Raw genomic sequence first — 19,176 nt, 5'->3', positions numbered from 1 at the left:
CTATTATTATATACTAACTTATAAACCCTTCAACAATTATACTAGAGGCAAATGATACAAGAAACACAATAAACATCACATGAAGTACGTATACTTTCACAGTTGCGTTAACCACTCAGTTGTCCACCATGTTTGTTTACTTCCGCTTACAGTGTCAGGTCCGGTAATATAGGGGGTCCTGACGTTACTTAATTTTCTAAAACCAAGAAGAGAGAAAGAGAGAGAGAGAACTTCCGAATACAGCCGAAACCGGCCGTGACTAAGCAGTACAGTTCTCAGCGGTGGCTAGGACGTCTCCAAATCGGCTCCCTTCGCGCCTTCTAGTCAAGTTTAAACACTCTTCTAACCAGCTATCTTATTGGTTGAACTGATGTTGTCATAGTTACCGGGGAGTAGCGTCATGTAGCCGACTCCTCTCTCCCGCTCTCACATAGACACTGCAGGCTGCTTGATGTCGACTATACAGGTTACAGCGCTCTCTGTTATTTTTCAGTACGAATTATTTGTACTATGTACAGTATAGCGAGCGGGCATCACCAACAGAATGTGGTCGACTTTACGTAACTTACATCTTAGTCGTAGTGAATAATAAAATTAATATAAAAGGAAAAATGTTCGTCATTTGCTGTAACTTGTCTGTGATCTTAATTCAGCTGGAATTATTACTGCCATATTGGGTTCGATCCCAGGTGGTGACAGGATTTTTTCTCGTTGCCAAACTTTCAGAACGGCCCCGAGGTTCACTCAGCCTCCTATAAAATTGAGTACCGGGTCTTTCCCGGGGGTAAAAGGCGGTCAGAGCGTGGTGCCGACCACACCACCTCATTCTAGTGCCGAGGTCATGGAAAGCATGGGGCTCTATCTCCATGCTCCCCCCAAGTGCCTTCATGGCATGTTACGGGGATACCTTTACCTTTTTTTATTGTGTTCTGGTAAAATATTAGGGGAGGCTCGGCCTCCCTTGCCTACCCTGAAAATCCGCCGCTGTTCAAATGTCCTGAACTTGTGCATAGCTGAAAGCGCCACTACTTCAGAATATAAACAATTAGCTACTGTACCTTCCCATGTATCATTTAGGCCGTCTTCGAAGGATGTATGGTGCTGGGCGTGGAACCTCCATCTGTCATACGCGTAGTCCTCGGAGTCGTCGCTCCCGCTGCTTTCTGTTGTTTCTTCATATCCATCTAAAAGACAACGTAATTCTGAGTTGAAATCTTCATAATACACTGTTTGATGACTACGAAGAGGATAAATAGGTATAGCTTATTTTATTTCATGGAGTGCAGTTTCATAGAAGGACTTTGCCGACAGACCTTCTACTGCCCACTATCATAAATAAATGTCTTACTGACGGAAATCTTATCTTCTCTTGTTAGTAACCAATCACAACCCTCGTTCAGAAGAATTGACAGGCTCCCGTCAAATCCACGTGGAGGCAGAGTTGTCGCATCTTTTTCGAATTCCAAGGATCCCGTCAGTCTCACTGTCTCATTTCGAGGGTCACCAGGATTTTGGCATCTGTGCAATGTTAGGACGAGAGGACAGGATGGAATTGTCAGAGGTGTTTGTGTAGGAAGTCATAAATCTGTAAGTGGGTGTTCAAAGGAGCCACCGAACTGCACTCCTTGAAATAAAATGGAGTATACTGTCACTTTTAAATTTAATATTCTCATTGACAGACTTGCCCTGTCCATTCTTTTAAGGTGTCCAAACCATTGTAAGCTCTTATTTTCTAATTTCCGAGCCATACTTGTACCAATAATAATTCAAATCTGCTGAACTTGTGCATAGCTGAAAGCGCCACTACTTCAGGATATAAACAATTAGCTACTTACCTTCTATTTGATAACGTTGTCTTTGCTCCAACTCATTAATCGCTCTCATTTTCAGCACCCATGCTCTGACGTTTCTGTTAAATGTCGCCAAAGGGTCATACTCGTTGTTCTCGTTGTCCTCTTCAGTGTGTGCGGTAGCCGTTGTCTCAGGAAATTCACTGGATGTTTCTTGTTCAGCTAGAAGACAATGTAATTCTGAGTTGAAACCTTCATAATACACTGTTTGCTAACTATGAAAAGGATAAATAGGTATAGTCCGGATCAGCTTACTTCAAACCCTAAGGGTTAAACCTAACCATTTCCCCCCCCCCATTACTACATATGCTAGTGAATTATGGTGATTTTCTAGTTTGGAGGTTGAATTTTCTTTTGCCAACTTCGTTTCGAATTTCGATACTAACAAATACTACAAATGATAGTGATTTTGTAACTGGTATGTTGGCAGCTGAGACAACTATCGACAATATTTCTCTGTACTGGAGTTCGATGAAATTAAAATTGTGCTAGATTTCTGAGCCGGTTACTGGAAGCTAGTGAAATTTGAACATACTAATACTTAATTAATATCAGTATTAATATTAATACATATTAGTTATTTTATGTGTTGCGTTTTCGTTATAATTCAAGATTATAGTCAGGTAAGTTTTCGAAGTTAGTACTAATAATTTCACGTGGTCAAACGAAATATATTTTTAGGTTAAGTCTCGTGAGCCAATTGTTTAGTCAAACCAATTAATTTCGTATTTGCCAGACAAAATACTTGACATGTTGATCCCTTTCCCGTATAGGTTGCCTATGAAAATATGTTACAAAGTATTGAATTATTTAGAATAACCTTCCAACATAAAGTATGGTAAGTACAAAAGTCATTTAGTACGTAGGATCGTGTGATATCTGGTAACAGTTGGCAACACTGATGAGACGGCAATATTTGCTGTTTAGGAACTGTTCTTATGTGACCCTCACTATACTGTCCGGCCGAATGGTTATGTTGCATCCCGGTTTGCACCACTCGTTTCTCCTGTCCTCTCTGAAAGGGCTAGTGCCTGAGTTGTTAGGCTCTTCTCTGCAAATATTTTCTATACGGGACTGGAAGTTTGCGCAGCATTATACAGCTGTTTAAAGTAGTTTAAAAAAAAGGCCCTCGTAAGTAAGTAAATGTCATGTGATTTCCCCCGTTTTGACGACCATGTGACAACCACTCGGATGGACAATAGCATGGCAACATGTACGTCACCAAACTGTTAACAGTAAGTGAATTATAAAAATAAAGTCTGAAAAGAAATCAAGAGATGAAGCACATATCTACGGTTACTTCTAATATAGTTATAACCTCGAAGAAAAATAAATTCAGGGAGCTGAAATAAAGAAAGTTTAGACTTTAATTACAAATGAAATTAATTTATCCATATTCTTTTATTTACAGATGGCTCCTAAATGTTGTATGCCTGTGTGTACCAGCAATTACCAGAGTGCTATAAATGAGTGTTATGTTACAGTTCTCAAATTTATAAATGAAAAGGATAAGTTATGTGGCTGGAAGCTGCTCGTATACCACGAAATGTCTTCACGTTAACAAAACATTCAGTTGTGTGTATTGAACACTTTGGAGTAAACGAATTAGAGATGGATCTTTATTTAGTCGTATCCCCTATTATAATAACATCACCATGGCATACAAGAAACAATAAAAATTCCAAGAAAGAAAATAATAGGCTTATTTTTAAAGTAGATTCATTGACGATAGTAGTAGTCAATGGCTTTATGCATGTAGAATAAAGCAAAACTTTCAAAAAATAAAAATTTAGATAACATGGAAGAAGAATGGAAGACCTTAAGAGACATTTTAAGAAAGATTGCATTTGAAAATATTGGCCTAAAAATTCTAGGCAAAAGAGAAAAAGAGGGATATGGGATGAAGATATCAAAAATATGATAAATGATAAACGAGAAGGATATCTCCGATTTTTGCAGTTAGTGCATAATAAAATTATGTGTATAATTTAAAATGCTAAGTCTCGTCACGAAGATGGGGAGTAAACTAAGACACGATCTGGGCACTGGGTGGACATAAGAGCGCTACACCTCACTACAAAAGTATCATGTGTCATGTCATACCGTATTTGCTCGCGTACTTTGCGCCACCGCGTATTTTACGCACCCTAAATTTTAAAGGGTTATTTTGAACTTTAATTTTGCTCCGTGTATTTTCCGCACACATTTTACGCACAATTTTTTTCAGTGAAGTATGAATTTTCCCTCCCTAACTTCCATTGCCAATATTTGCATTCAACGGCATTGTACCCAACTTAACTACCTGCTTCATAAAGAAACCCTAAGGCGCGGTTTCCTCAACCTTTGTTAAATTATAACAGTGTGTTATTCCATTTTAACCGTAAACTTAACAGTTGAAGCATTTCTTCAACTACTGTTAGTACTAACAGACTGTTAAAACCTATGTTAATTTAACTGCCCAATTTCATGCAGTTAAATCATTTAACTCTCTGTTAGCATAGAAGTATCCAATACGGTGGTGCGTTAGATGCTGAACGTATATATCTGCATTATTTAGAAAATGATATCCATGAATACATAAACAGAGCGGATGATTTCTGTGATTTGACAGACCAGAAGTTCATACAAAGGTATAGGCCATTTTCTGCCAAGCCTCACTTTTCGCTTTCAACTTAGATCCGTTTGTTTGTTTATTCTCATTAATTGGTTTATACTGGGAAATAATTTCCAGCAGAAGATTTCTTTCCAACGAAGAGAAATTAGTCCCAAGATTTCTTTTTGTTCCAGTGTTTTCCATTTCATAACAGCAATACCAATATGCCGCTCCACGCTATTGTGATACAGACGAGGAAAGAAGCAGAAATCAAACCTGAGAGAATAGAAAGACTTCTATTCTCTCTGAATCAAACAACGGAAACAAGCGGGAATCGCAATTGACAGAGTTCAGAAAACAGAAGTGAGCCTATACTTGGTTATAGGTTATGGTTAAACTCTAGAATCTCTGGTCCTAACAGAGAGTAAACAAACAGAATGTTAAAATGTGAAATGTAAAGTCGAAGAAACGCAATATTTGTAACAGCAATTCATACTTATAACCAGGCTTAGAGACTTTAGACCCGATACATGAAAATAGTGCGGTTTCAAGTTGGAAAGCAGGACAGTAGTGGGTGGGGACAGTATTGGTAGCGACTGTCGTCCCATGTGCTTTATTTACTCAGTCATACTCATAATGCAGGGAGAGGAGGTACTGTTCTGATAATAAAAACAGCCCCATACACCTAGTTCATTTTGTCAGAAGAGAGGACAGGAGAAATTAGTCTAGTTTTAATCTATGCATGTGGTTATCTATCTGATTAGTCGAAGAATATTAAAAATAACTAGGCCTATGCCAAAAGTGAAAGGCTCTAAGACGCTTTTATTTGTGCGTAGTTCGAAAGTGATTATTTTGAAGTTAATAGGGATCATGTTACATGTAAATTGTGTAATGTCAGATTAAGGAGAGACAAAAAACGATACACTGAGACCTATTGCAACTTCCGAAAGCACATTTCACATATAGGCCTAGGCCCTAAATATATTTTTGTCTCTTAAGGGGGAAGAAATTCCACCTGTATCAGATTCACTTAGAAATAAAGAATCCGAGTTATTCCTAGATCTATGTGAAATGATGGTGGCTGTAAACATACCATTTAATAAAGTAAACAACCCTAATTTCAAACCTTTCATGGAAAAATATATCAATAGAGTACGGCCTACTGACTCAACGTTGCGGTAGTCTCACTTGAAAAAGTGCTACGATAGAATATTAAGTAACATTATACACCAAATAATAAAATCTGGTTGTCGATAGACGAAGCCACTGATTCAGCTGGCAGGTGTATAGTAAATGTCATGGTCGGAACCCTCGTGACTGACAGTCCAGGAAAACAATTTCTACTAACTAGTGAGGTTATAGGAAACGTCAATTATTCGTCTATTGTCAACATATTTAACAAGGCAATGGATCTTTTATGTCCTACCGGAGTAAATAAGAAACATATTCTTTCCTTTGTAATTATTGTTGTAGTCATCCTGGTTGGTGTAATTTATTTCTTTAATTGTTGTAGTCATCCCCATAGCAACCAATATCATTTTGTGTTTCTAAATCCACATTTGACATATTTTTCCATTGTAGTATCTAAATTTATTACAGAGTGATGTAAGGAAAAACCTGTTGCAAGTAATAATATATTATGGAATACTGTTATATCTGAGAAATTTTGTCACAATATTTCAATGCGAAACTGTTACAACTAAAAAAAAAGTCACATACAAGTTACATAAAACAAATAACGACAAAATTAATATTTCAATAAACTTTTATAACAATAATGATTATTAAGGAGCGGATTCCTATGTAATTAAATATTATTTTTGCGTGTGATAAAACACAATTAACAAAATAAAAAATTCCGAACATGAAGTTTCAAATTTAAAACCCGAATTTTATTTCCCATAAAAACACATATTTTCACAAAAAAATTATGTAAATACATATTTTCAGGAAATCTATTATAAACACAAATCTTGGAGTTTTTTTACTTAAATAATTTTTACAAGAACTTTGAAACATTTTAAAACTAAATCAATTATGTCACTCAGAAGTACGTTATCTTTTTAAGAATTCCTACTTGCTTCGTGTTTCCAACCACTGTGTGGTGTATCCGTGATACCATTTTTTGTAATAGTATCGCCACAAGTTCTGAGAACTGCTAGGCAGCATATCAGTATTGTTATAAGAGAATAAATTAACATGGACAAGGAGGAGACATCTTGCAACACATAATTAGGAATGTTTATTGCTGCTGAAGATGATTTCATTCCACGCTTTGTTTGTGAAACACGACAGATAAGAGCTCGGGTATGAACATTATTGAATTTAAACAAATCTCTCGCCTCTCGCGTCAATCCATATCCTTCAAGATATACTGAAAGATGGTTGTTTAAAAAACGATTTGGCTTTCCTATTTGCAAATCTAAGTTTTTTGTGAGACACCATAAAAAACTCGAAACATCCAAAAACCTGTTGTCTGAAACAAGGAGGTGCGTGCCATGAAAATTAAACTAGACTCGCTACCACGTTCAGAAGTACAAGTAGTAAGGGACAAATTCCAGAATGTGTTTGGGAAAAACAGTGGATATAAAAAAATGTGTAAAGTTGCTCAAGTATTGGAGGGGGTGCCTGTAGGTGAAATTGACGGTGTTTGTGTTTGTGACATTCCTCTCTTTAAATATGCACGTCTGACGTCCTGTGATGTGGAAAGATCGTTTTCACAGTATAAGTCGTTGTTCAGAGATAATCGGCATGCATTTGTGATGGAGAATTTGGAGATGACCTTTGTTGTTCACTGCAATTCTCGGCCAACTACTAGCACTCAAGTGTGGTTGGTGAATACCTAGTAACAATTTTTTTCACAAGCTAAGTAAGGTATTTTTGTCATATTTAAAAGAAATATTTTTTTTTATTTTTAGCAAATATTTTCGTACTTTTTAGCACATAAAAAATAAATATATTTAAATTTTTTAGCACATAAAAATCCGCTCCCTAATGCTTACATATACCAATTTTCATTGTTGTGCCATGATTCTCTGATTTACCATCTACAATGGAAAACTTTAAATGGCTCTACTGAACAATCTCTATTTTTGAGTTGTAACAGTCTCGTTCTGAGGCATTGAAATGTCTGAGTTTAACTGAGGGTGGACAGTATATCTCTATGCAAAGCTATGGGGCTAATGATGAAAGTCTCTCCTGTGATATAGCATTCCGAGTGAAATTTTCAATGTTTTCAAATAGAAAAGCTTCTTTCATCGGAAGAAATTTTAAAGTTATTTTATACAACTTCTCTATTTTCTTAGCACTTTTTAAAACAAAGAACAAATGGAACTGTACATCGTCAAGAATTTAAAACATCTTTTTATCCTCATATTTAAGTCTACAAAACGACATTTCCAATAAATTACGAAGTGTGTCATTTTCGGGATAAATATTTCGCACTCATTTATCAACATTTTCTATGTACTGGTACGTAAGTACTCGTATTTGTATAATAGCTATAATGATTAAACATAAGATAAAGGATTAATACACAATATACACTTATCACTAATATACTCTAAATACATTAAATAAGTTAATATATACGTACTCAGTATTAAACTACTTGTCGCTCATTTGCGATAAGAGAGGCACAACTCAAAATTTTTCATTTTTGAGATTCTTACAAAAATGAACTCTAAAAGTAGTATATTTTTATCGTGAATAGCGACAAATACATGATTATATTATTTTTCGCCCAGATGGCAGATGTGTCTTTATTAAATTTTTTTAATCAAACAAAATCATTACAACAACAAAGACTTAATTTTAGTTGTTACGAAGCATTCAAACTGAAACGTTTAAATCTTTTCATGAAGAGTGACAGAATTTGTGTTGCGTCTTTTCATTGAATAACTTTTTTTCAGCGACAAGGAATTATTCTAAGTTGTGTCATTATTTTAGATAAGTAGCAAATACGTATTTAACTTCCCTTATCATCAGTAAGCTTACATTTAATATTGTGACGGTATTTATGATTAAAACTATTTTAATTTAATAATTATTTAATGTTATGTCTGCCTATTTGAAAAGTATAATAACGTTTTACCTTTATTTTTTAATAGAGTTCGTAATTTTTTTACACGGAAATGAGTCAATTACGTTCCTATCTAATTCTAAAGCTGTCAAAACAAACATTTTTAGAAAATGATGTCTGGCAGCCTCAAATACAACTCGAAGGTTAGTTCAGTAATATACCGCAAATTTTATCAAGATGATTATCCATAAATTCTTGATAACTGGACACACTCAGGACGAAGATGATAGTGCCCTTTCAATGATCGAGAGCGAAGTAAAACGTGTGTCCAAAACTGGTCCGATTTACACTCCACATCATTTTGTCTCTATTGTTAAAGCTGCAAAAAAAAAAAAAAAAAAAAAAAAAACAGGACTGATCTACAAAACCAAGGAAATATCTCATAAGGACATTTTCAATATCAAGAATCTAGGAACAAATTACAAGAACGCAAATTACTTCAGGAACACAAGGAAAATCAACGAAGTAAAGGTCATTTTTCTACAAAACATTGTATTTCGACGAAGAATTTCAAGAAGTACAACTAAAAAAATGTTCTTCAAGAAGTAAAACCAAAACCGAGACTCCAGAATTGCCACAAGTTTATAATGAAAAAATAGGAAAAAGGCAGATTTACTAGATCTGATTAAACCGAATCACATTCCAAGCTTCTACAGTATAAAGAATTCTTTGAATCTCTGAAAGTGTAGAGAGGTGTTGTGAACTTTATTGAAAGTGTTGTGCTGTAGTTTATGTTTACTGGGCAATTTATTTCTAAAATAATTTTGTGTAAAGAATTTAAGATTTTGTGTAATGATTTCTCAATCTAGATTGTCGCTGTTATATTATTTTTCTAACATAATTCATAGTCTTGTATTTAAAAATAGTCTTTAAATTATACGGTTAATTATACAATATCATTTTTATAAAAAGTTATTACATCCGTTTGTCAATACAACAAAATCTGTGTTAAAATTTAAATTTATTAATGAATGCCACAGAGCATCCTTATAATATTATTGTGTAATGACATGCCAATAAATTATTCCATTGCATTACTTTATCGAAAAATTACTTTTCTACAAACACAATATTTGTGCAGTTATTATACAATAAAATTGCAATAATTGTACAATTATTGTACGTCAGGTAAATATTCTCATAACTAAAGACAGACATATATTTATTTTAAAAAAGAACGACACAACTTAAAATAATTGTTGAAATTATTGAAATTAATTAATAATAATGGTACCTACTATGCGCTACAACACTAGAAATATAATAAAAAAGGTAAAGGTATCCCCGTAACATGCCATGAAGGCACTTGGGGGGCATGGAAGTAGAGCCCCATGCTTTCCATGACCTCGGCACTAGAATGAGGTGGTGTGGTCGGCACCACGCTCTGACCGCCTTTTACCACCGGGAAAGACCCGGTACTCAATTTTGTAGGAGGCTGAGTGAACCTCGGGGCCGTTCTGAAAGTTTGGCAACGAGAAAAAATCCTGTTACCACCTGGGATCGAACCCCGGACCTTCCAGTCCGTAGCCAGCTGCTCTACCAACTGAGCTACCCGGGCGCCCTAGAAATATAATGCATGTGCAAAATTGCATTCCGTTTGGAAAAAAAAAAACATGTGCCTACAATTTGACTTTTAAGAATATGAAAATTTTAAAATGTTTCTTCTGTAAAATTAACACTTTTTAAGTTGTGTCACTCTTATCGCAAATGAGCGATGTGTACATTTACGCGCGCGTTAAACTTTCAAATACAAGAGCTTGAACAAAACTGGCGAGCTTATGAGAAGAAATCATGCACGCCGCGGAAAACAACTTTTAAACTTGCTAATGTATGTGTGGTGTATTCCTGATAAAATAACATAAAGCCAGCTAATTTACCACTGCAGGGGTGGCTGCTAAGACACAGAAAATGAGAATACTATTCTCGAGTCAGGTAGTACATACTGTAAAATTGCACAGCCTTTGAACAATAGCCCCCGGCCTTGGAGCAGGGGCGTATATTTTGCGGGCTACCGGGGCTACCGGCGGTAGCCCAAGGAAATTACAAAAGAAAAAGTTTATAATATAACATAATATAATAATTTTGTATTATTAGTTTTACCATAGTAATTAAAATTAAAGTAATTGTTAGATATATTTTGTGTAATAATAGGGTCAGCGGTAGCCCAAACCCTTTAACCAGTATACGCCACTGCCTTGGAGACCATCTTCAACCCTACTGTATTATTAGTACCGTTAGATCTACAAACTGGTTACTCCACCTACAAGTCTGACAGTTCTCCGTAACTGAAAGACTCAGAAACACACCACTCACACTACAATCTTTCTTTAGTGCGTGACGTCACGTTACCATGGAAACCAAGTGCTGTATGAGAATGGGAGCCCAAATAATTTCACCTCTACAGTTTTGTAAGTTCCAATAGTCACCGCTCGGCGCTCGTAACAGTTGACATTATTCTATTCAGCGGACGGTTACAGGTACTATTTATACAACTAAACACTATTCATAACGACTGAAAAGAAAACTTATTTCATTTTATAAATACGGTACCGGTAATAACTACAATTAATTATTAATACGAGATAAAATTGTGTTTTACACATAAATAGGTGAAGTAGTACATCACTTACTTCACCTGAATAACCGCCCCTGTGAGAAACTCTATACGCGAAGAGCGAATGTCACGGTCGGCAGTTTTGAAATTGAAAAACCTTTCATTAAGGAACTGTCCCAACAATTTCGATTTTACGATGTCGTCATAGACGAGTTTCACAATCAAAACGGGAAGGTCATTCTGCAGTTTAAATTACAGATGAGTAGTTAATTTTTTTCCTAAATATACACTTTTACTTAGTTACTGCTTTCCTACTTTGAAATATTACTACGCGGCACTGTTGTGAACAATAACTTACCTGCAGGAGGAGTCTGAGTAGTAGGTGTTGTCGGAGCAGATACTATTGCCGTAGTGGATGGTATTGTCTGCGTCTCTGCATGGTTGTTGTCGATCATCTTGGTTACCTGTGTTGCTGCGTCCGTCTTCTTCTTCGTCACTGTTGTTTCTATGAGAAAAAAAAGTAATAGGCCCTTGAATATTCCAATTTCCAGATACAATAAACTGCGCATACTTAGAAACATAGAGCATAGGTCACAAGCTATCGCTAAGGGACTTATTGAAATTTGCTCTGTTTCGAGTGCTGTCGTATACCGTTCTGAAATGCACTTGAGAAAATATGAAGAAAATGGGATTTGTTGTATAAGTGATATAAACGACCCAGTTGAGAAGGAAACAACTGAAAATTTAAAGTTTTGAGGGAACTACATTTTAAAGCAATATGTTGCTGTGAGAAACCAAAGGTTCGTTGAAATTACTCCAGAATTCTGTTAATAATGTTTCATATAGCTATACTATAAGTTTCAATTAATTAAAATGTCTTAAATGGATTTCAAAGAGATACGCTATCACCATTATTTTTTAACTTTGCTCTAGAGTATGCTATTAGGAAAGTCCAGGATAACAGAGAGGGTTTGGAATTGAACGGGTTACATCAGCTGCTTGTCTATGCGGATGACGTGAATATGTTAGGAGAAAATCCACAACGATTAGGGAAAATACGGGAATTTTACTTGCAGCTAGTAAAGAGGTAGGTTTGGAAGTAAATGCTGAAAAGAGAAAGTAGGCTATATGATTATGACTCGTGATGAGAATATTGTACTAACTGGAAATATAAAAATGGTAAATTTATCCTTTGAAGAGGTAGAAAAATTCAAATACCTGTGAGCAACAGTAACAAATATAAATTATACTCGGGAGGAAATTAAACACAGAAATAATATGGGAAATGCCTGTTATTATTCGGTTGAGAAGCTTTTATCATCCAGTCTGCTCTCAAAAAAAATCTGAAAGTTAGTATTTATAAAAGAGTTATATTACCGGTTCTTCTTTATGGTTGTGAAACTTGGACTCTCACTTTGAGAAAGGAACATAGGTTAAGGGTATTTGAGAATAAGGTTCTTAGGAAAATATTTTGGGCTAAGAGGGATGAAGTTACAGGAGATGGAGAAAGTTACATAACACAGAAATGCACGTATTGTATTCTTCACCTGACATAATTAGGAACATTAAATCCAGACGTTTGAGATGGGCAGCGCATGTAGCACATATGAGCGAATCCAGAAATGCATATAGAGTGTTAGTTGGGAGGCCGGAGGGAAAAAGACCTTTGGGGAGGCCGAGACGTAGATGGGAGGATAATATTAAAAGGATTTGAAGGAGGTGGGATATGATAGAAACTGGATTAATCTTGCTCAGGATAGGGACCGATGGCAGGCTTATGTGAGGGCGGCAATGAACCTCCGGGTTCCTTAAAAGACAGTAAGTGAGCATGTAAGTGAATATTCATTGTATTTAGTTACTGCTTTCCTACTTTGAAATATTGCTACGTGGCACTGTTGTGAACAATAACTTACCTGCAGGAGCAGTAGTTGGTGTTGTCTGCGTCCCTGCGTTGGTCGTCATCATCACCTCGGGCAGCTGTGTTGCCGCATCCCTCTTCCCCTTCCTCACTGCTGTTTGTATCAGAAAAAAGTAATAGGCCCTTGAATATTCTAATTTCCAGATACAATAAACTGCGCATGCCCAGAGACATAGAGCATAGATCACAAGCTATCGCTAAGGGACTTATTGAAATTCGTTCTGTTTTTCTGTTTCGAGTGCTGTCGTATACCGTTCTGAAATGCACTAGAGAAAATACGAAGAAAATGGATTTGTTGTATAAGTGATATAAACGACCCAGTTGAGAAGGAAATAACTGAAAATTTAAAGTTTTGAGGAAACTACATTTTAAAGTAGTATGTTGCTGTGAGAAACCAAAGGATCGTTGAAATTACTCCAGAATTCTGTTACTAATATTTCATTGTTTAAGAAAGGAAATAAAGGAGACTGCAACAACTACAGGGGAATCAGTTTGCTGAACTCATGTTACAAGATGTATGCAACAATTTTGTGAAATAGAACTAATAATAGAATGGAAACATTTCTCTTGGAACAACAGCATGGTTTCAGAGAAGGCAGATCTTGTGATTGTATTTTTACAATAATGCAGTTGCTTGAGAAAAGGAAGGAATATAATGTGCCAATTTTTATAGCATTTATAGATTATGTTAAAGCCTTCAATAAAGTAAAAAGAAATATAATATGGGATATAATGAACCTACGAGGCTTTCCAAGGCACATAATAAGAGCAATTCAAAGCCTGTACTCTGGAACAATGATAAAAATAAAAAATGGAAACAGACAGTCAACTAACAATATAGAGATAAATCAAGGTGTGAGACAAGGATGCCCTTTAGCACCATCTCTGTTTAACCTTTATATTGACGATGTCATAAGGAAAGGGCAATATATTTTATCAGAAAAGTTTAGAGTAAATAATAGAAAATTACATACACTCCTCTTTGCAGATGATCAGGCAGTGATAGCAACTGACGAGGACAGCTTGCAGAGAGCCATTTTTCAATTGGAAAGAGTTGCTGCTGAATATAACCTACAGATATCGCCAAGTAAAACCAAAGTAATGGCGTTCCATGGGAAGAATATAGTAAGAGCAAAAATAGTAGTGAATAATCTTTTAATAGAACAGATAACTGATTTTAACTATTTAGGGGTCTTCCTAGGAAATGATAGGACAAAGGATATTAACAGAAAATTAAATCTGTTCCAACATATTTGTGGTAGAATTAAGAGAACACTAGGAAGGAAAACCAGAAGAGAAACTCTACTAAAGTTTCATAACGTTTTAGCTTTGCCTGTATTGATGTATGGCTCGGAATGCTGGACCCTTAATATAAGCATGATAAGAAGAGTGGAAGCAGCAGAAATGAGATTTCTTCGATATGTAGCAGGATATACTGTTTTAGACAAGAAAAGGAATGAAGATATCCGCAAAGAACTACAAATAGTCAGCATAGTAACAAAAATAGAAGAATATAGAAATAAATGGTTTGAACACGTCAGCAGAATGAATGAAGAAAGACTGATCCTAAATTATAAGCTCAAGGTCACAGAAGTCGAGGACGACCAACCAAAAGATGGCGTGATCAACTATACTTTGGAGCCGGAACAGATCAGTAATGGTCTAATCCATGAAGGAGATGATGATGAATATTTCATTTAGCTATACTATAAGTTTCAAATAAGTAAAATGTGTTAATTGAATTTCAAGGAGATGCACTATCACCTTTACTTTTTAACTTTGCTCTAGAGCAGCGGTCATCAAAACACTGCACGCTCGGGCTAGCGTCACTTACCCTCGGACAAGACACAGCCCTAGCGTGCAATCGCCGCTGCTGGCGGGTATGCTGTCTCTCTATCCCTTGTGCACGACGGAGCAGAGTTCCTTACCCCCCATGCACTTTACCCATTTCAGCGAGTGCTGACGACCACTGCTCTAGAGTATGCCATTAGGAAAGTCCAGGATAACAGAGAGGGTTTGGAATTGAACGGGTTACATCAGCTGCTTGTCTATGCGGATGACGTGAATATGTTAGGCGAAAATCCACAAACGATTAGGGAAAATACGGGAATTTTACTTCAAGCAAGTAAAGAGATAGGTTTGCAAGTAAATTCCGAAAAGACAAAGTAGGCTATACGGTGATGTCTCGTGACGAGAATATTGTACGAAATGGAAATTTATCCTTTGAAGAGGTGGAAAATTCAAATTCCTGGGAGCAATAGTAACAAATATAAATTATACTCGGGAAGAAATTAAACACAGAATAAATATGGGAAATGCCTGTTATTATTCGATTGAGAAGCTTTTATCATCTAGTCTGCTGTCAAAAAATCTGAAAGTTAGTATTTATAAAAGAGTTATATTGCCGGTTCTTCTTTATGGTTGTGAAACTTGAACTCTCACTTTGAGAGAGCAACATAGGTTAAGGGTATTTGAGAATAAGGTTCTTAGGAAAATATTTGGTGCTAAGAGGGATGAAGTTACAGGAGAATGGAGAAAGTTACACAACACAGAACTGCACGCATTGTATTCTTCACCTGACATAATTAGGAACATTAAATCCAGACGTTTGAGATGGGCAGGGCATGTAGCACATATGGGCGAATCCAGAAATTCATATAGAGTGTTAGTTGGGAGGCCGGAGGGAAAAAGACCTTTGGGGAGGCCGAGACGTAGATGGTAGGATAATATTAAAATTGATTTGAAGGAGGTGGGATATGATAATAGAGACTGGATTAATCTTGCTCAGGATAGGGACCGATGGCGGGCTTTTGTGAGGACGGCAATAAACCTGCGGGTTACTTAAAATCCAGTAAGTAAGTAAGTAAAATCATTGTATTTAGATACTGCTTCCCTACTTTCAAATATTACTACGCGGCACTGATGTGAACAATAGGCTAACCTACCTTTAGGAGCAGTAGTTGGTATTGTCTTCGTCCCGGGTTTGGTGGTCATCATTACTTCGGGCACCTGTGTTGATGCGTCCCTTTTCTCCTTATTCTTCACTGCTGTTTCTGTCAAAAAAAAAAAGTAATAGGCCCTTGATTATTCTAATTTCCAGATACAATAAACTGCGCATGCTCAGAGACATAGAGCATAGATACACAAGCTATCGCTAAGGGACTTACTGAAATTCGTTCTGTTTCGAGTGTTGTCGTTACTGTTCTGAAATGCACTTGATAAAATACGAACAAAGTGGATTTGTTGTATAAATGATATAAACGACCTATTTGAGAAAGAAACGACTGAAAATTTAAAGTTTTGAGGAAACTGCATTTTAAAGCAATATGTTGCTGTGAGACGCCAAAGGATCGTTGAAATTACTCCAGAATTCTGTTAATAATGTACAATGGATGAAATACTCAAACAAATAGAAGCTGAAGCAATCAAAGCCGGTCTGGAAATTAACAATGATAAAACTACATACATGTATAATATGAATAATGACAATAGTAATAAGATTAATTTAAATGATACTAATTTTGATAGAGTCTCCTGTTTTAAGTATCTGGGTTCCGCGGTGAAAGACAATAATGATGTTTTGACTGATATAAAAGAGAAGATTGCAGCTGGGAATCGAGGTCTTTGGGCATTGAATAAAACTATGAAGTCCAAGTGTATCTCAAGAAAAGCTAAAATAAGAATATATAAAACTATTATTAAACAAATAGTAGTTTATGGAAGTGAAACTTGGACTCTATCTGAAAGGGCAATAAAGATCTTAAATGCCTGGGAAAGGAAAGTATTACGGAAAATCTTTGGGCCTACTTATGAGCAAGGGTTTTGGCGAATCAGAACAAATGCTGAGTTATATGAATTATATAAAGATATTAACATTGTTGTTGACATAAAACTCAGAGTGGCTGGGACACATAGCCAGGATGGAGAACAATCGCACAACCAAAGCTCTACTAGATGCATTGCCAGTAGGAAGAAGGAAAGTCGGACGACCTAAACTGAGATGGCTGGATGATGTTCTGACTGACCTAACAAAAGTTGGAATTAGAAGATGGAGAACACGAGCATTAGACAGGAGTGATTGGTCGGATGTTCTGAGGGAGGCTAATGTTAAACTACAAGGGCCGTAATGCCAATGATGATGATGATGATGATGATGATGATGATGATGATGATGAATGTTTCATTTAGTTATACTATATGTTTCAATTAAGTAAAATGTGTTAATTGGATTTTTCACAGCAACATGAAGCTTAAAATTTCAGGTTTATCATAAGTAAAAACAACCATTACTTGGGAGATATTTTGTCTTCTTTAAACAAAATAAAAAATGATGCAAAAGACGGTTATGAAAAAAAAATGTTCTCTAAAACATAATCTTAATGTTATTATGCTCGTAAACTAATATGAGCAGCGTACTTGCTAATAACATTTCCTGAAAAATGACCATTAAACAATACAAGGCAAAAAATGCAAATAAATACAAAATAAAAGTAAACATAGACTATATTGGTTCGTGTTAAAATGAAACGAGTTTATATTGGGTATCCTGCATTGTCTGTGATCTCAGAAAAAATTATATTTTATCAATTTCCAGCCCTAATCATCACTCATTAACTCTCTACTATTTTCCTACGTCCTTTCCGATATTCCCATCACATCCACTCTGTTTCTTCTCAATGCTTCAAGTTTTCCATCTTACCTCGAAGCCCAGAGGTACTGGCATTCGTCGTCGATCCTCCTTGTTGCTGTCCGTTGTTGTACGTCATGACGGGTCCTTCCCCAGTATCCCCCACCCGGACATCCGATTGGGGGGATAGTTTACGTCCGGAGTTTTTTACCAGGGAAAGATCCATCATGCAATTTTATTCGATACATTCTTCTTGGGATAGATGGATGAATGCGGAAGCCTCCCATTGCTTTCCGCACACCACTCTCTCTTTCGCATCTTAAAAGATCCCAGGGGGCCCCGGCGTGGAGGTGAGGAGAGTGGATTTGACTAATTAGACCCTCCGGACTTCACCGAAATTCACCGCAAGGGTTAAATATCAGTTCCATCAGGGTTTTTGACCCGATCAGAGACCGGGAAATCCTAATTAGCCTTTGCCCCCCTAAGTCTAAAGCACTACAAAGATGTTAAATATTATGTTTTATTTAACGACGCTCGCAAATGCAGACGTTATATCACCGTCACCGGATGTGCCGGAATTTTGTCTCGCAGGAGTTCTTTTACATGCCAGTATATCTACTGACATGAGCCTGTCGCATTTAGACACACTTAAATGCCATTGACCTGGCCCGCGATCGAACCCGCAGCCTTGGGCATAGAAGGCCAGCGCTATACCAACTCGCCAACCAGGTCGACCATTACAAAGAACATCATTGTTAAAATGACCAACTAAGATCCTTATCGAAGATGACACCAAGAAAGTTAGTCTTCAAGGATGATATAAGATTAAAGTTATGTCATTGAAATACTTATTTACTTACAAATGACTTTTAAGGAACCCGAAGGTTCATTGCCGCCGTAACATAAGCCCGCCATTGGTCCCTATCCTATGCAAGATTAATCCACTCTCTATCATGTCATTGAAATATTAGACATTTAAAAGTAACATTATTACTAAGAAATAAACGTGAAGTTTTGTCTACATTACTAATAGGCTAAAGTTATTAGAACGACACCATTTTTAAAATCAAAATAGTACATTATGCAACGAGCCTATAATGATAGTAATTAAGACGCGAGTATGTTTGTTTATGAAACTCGCTTGCGCTCGTTTCATTATTTTCATACGAGCGTCTTAATTACCATTATAGGCAAGTTTCATACGACTTTTTATGCTCGACCATATTTCTAACTTGAAATTATTCAGAAGTATTAATTTTATTTGTATCTGACTGAAGATCGGAAGTGACCTTGTGCGTAGCTCGTAAATTGTGAGATGTGCGCAGAGGCGAAAGTATTGATTTTTTCCGAGGAACAATAATGTCATTGACCTTGATGTAATTTAGAGAATAACATGAACTAATTTTGATATAACCTGGAAATTGGATTAGAATTGAAAAACGAGATGTCAAATTTAATTTATTTGAATATTATTTTCAATTAACGCTAATTATTATAGTAACAGAACATGACCTTCTGCGACAGTATTGGATTTCCAGCCTCTGTGACGTTTT

The sequence above is a fragment of the Periplaneta americana genome, chromosome 6 (genome assembly GCF_040183065.1).
Source record: "Periplaneta americana isolate PAMFEO1 chromosome 6, P.americana_PAMFEO1_priV1, whole genome shotgun sequence".
Taxonomy (NCBI): Eukaryota; Metazoa; Arthropoda; class Insecta; order Blattodea; family Blattidae; genus Periplaneta; species Periplaneta americana.
Note: the sequence above shows the minus strand (reverse complement) of the source record.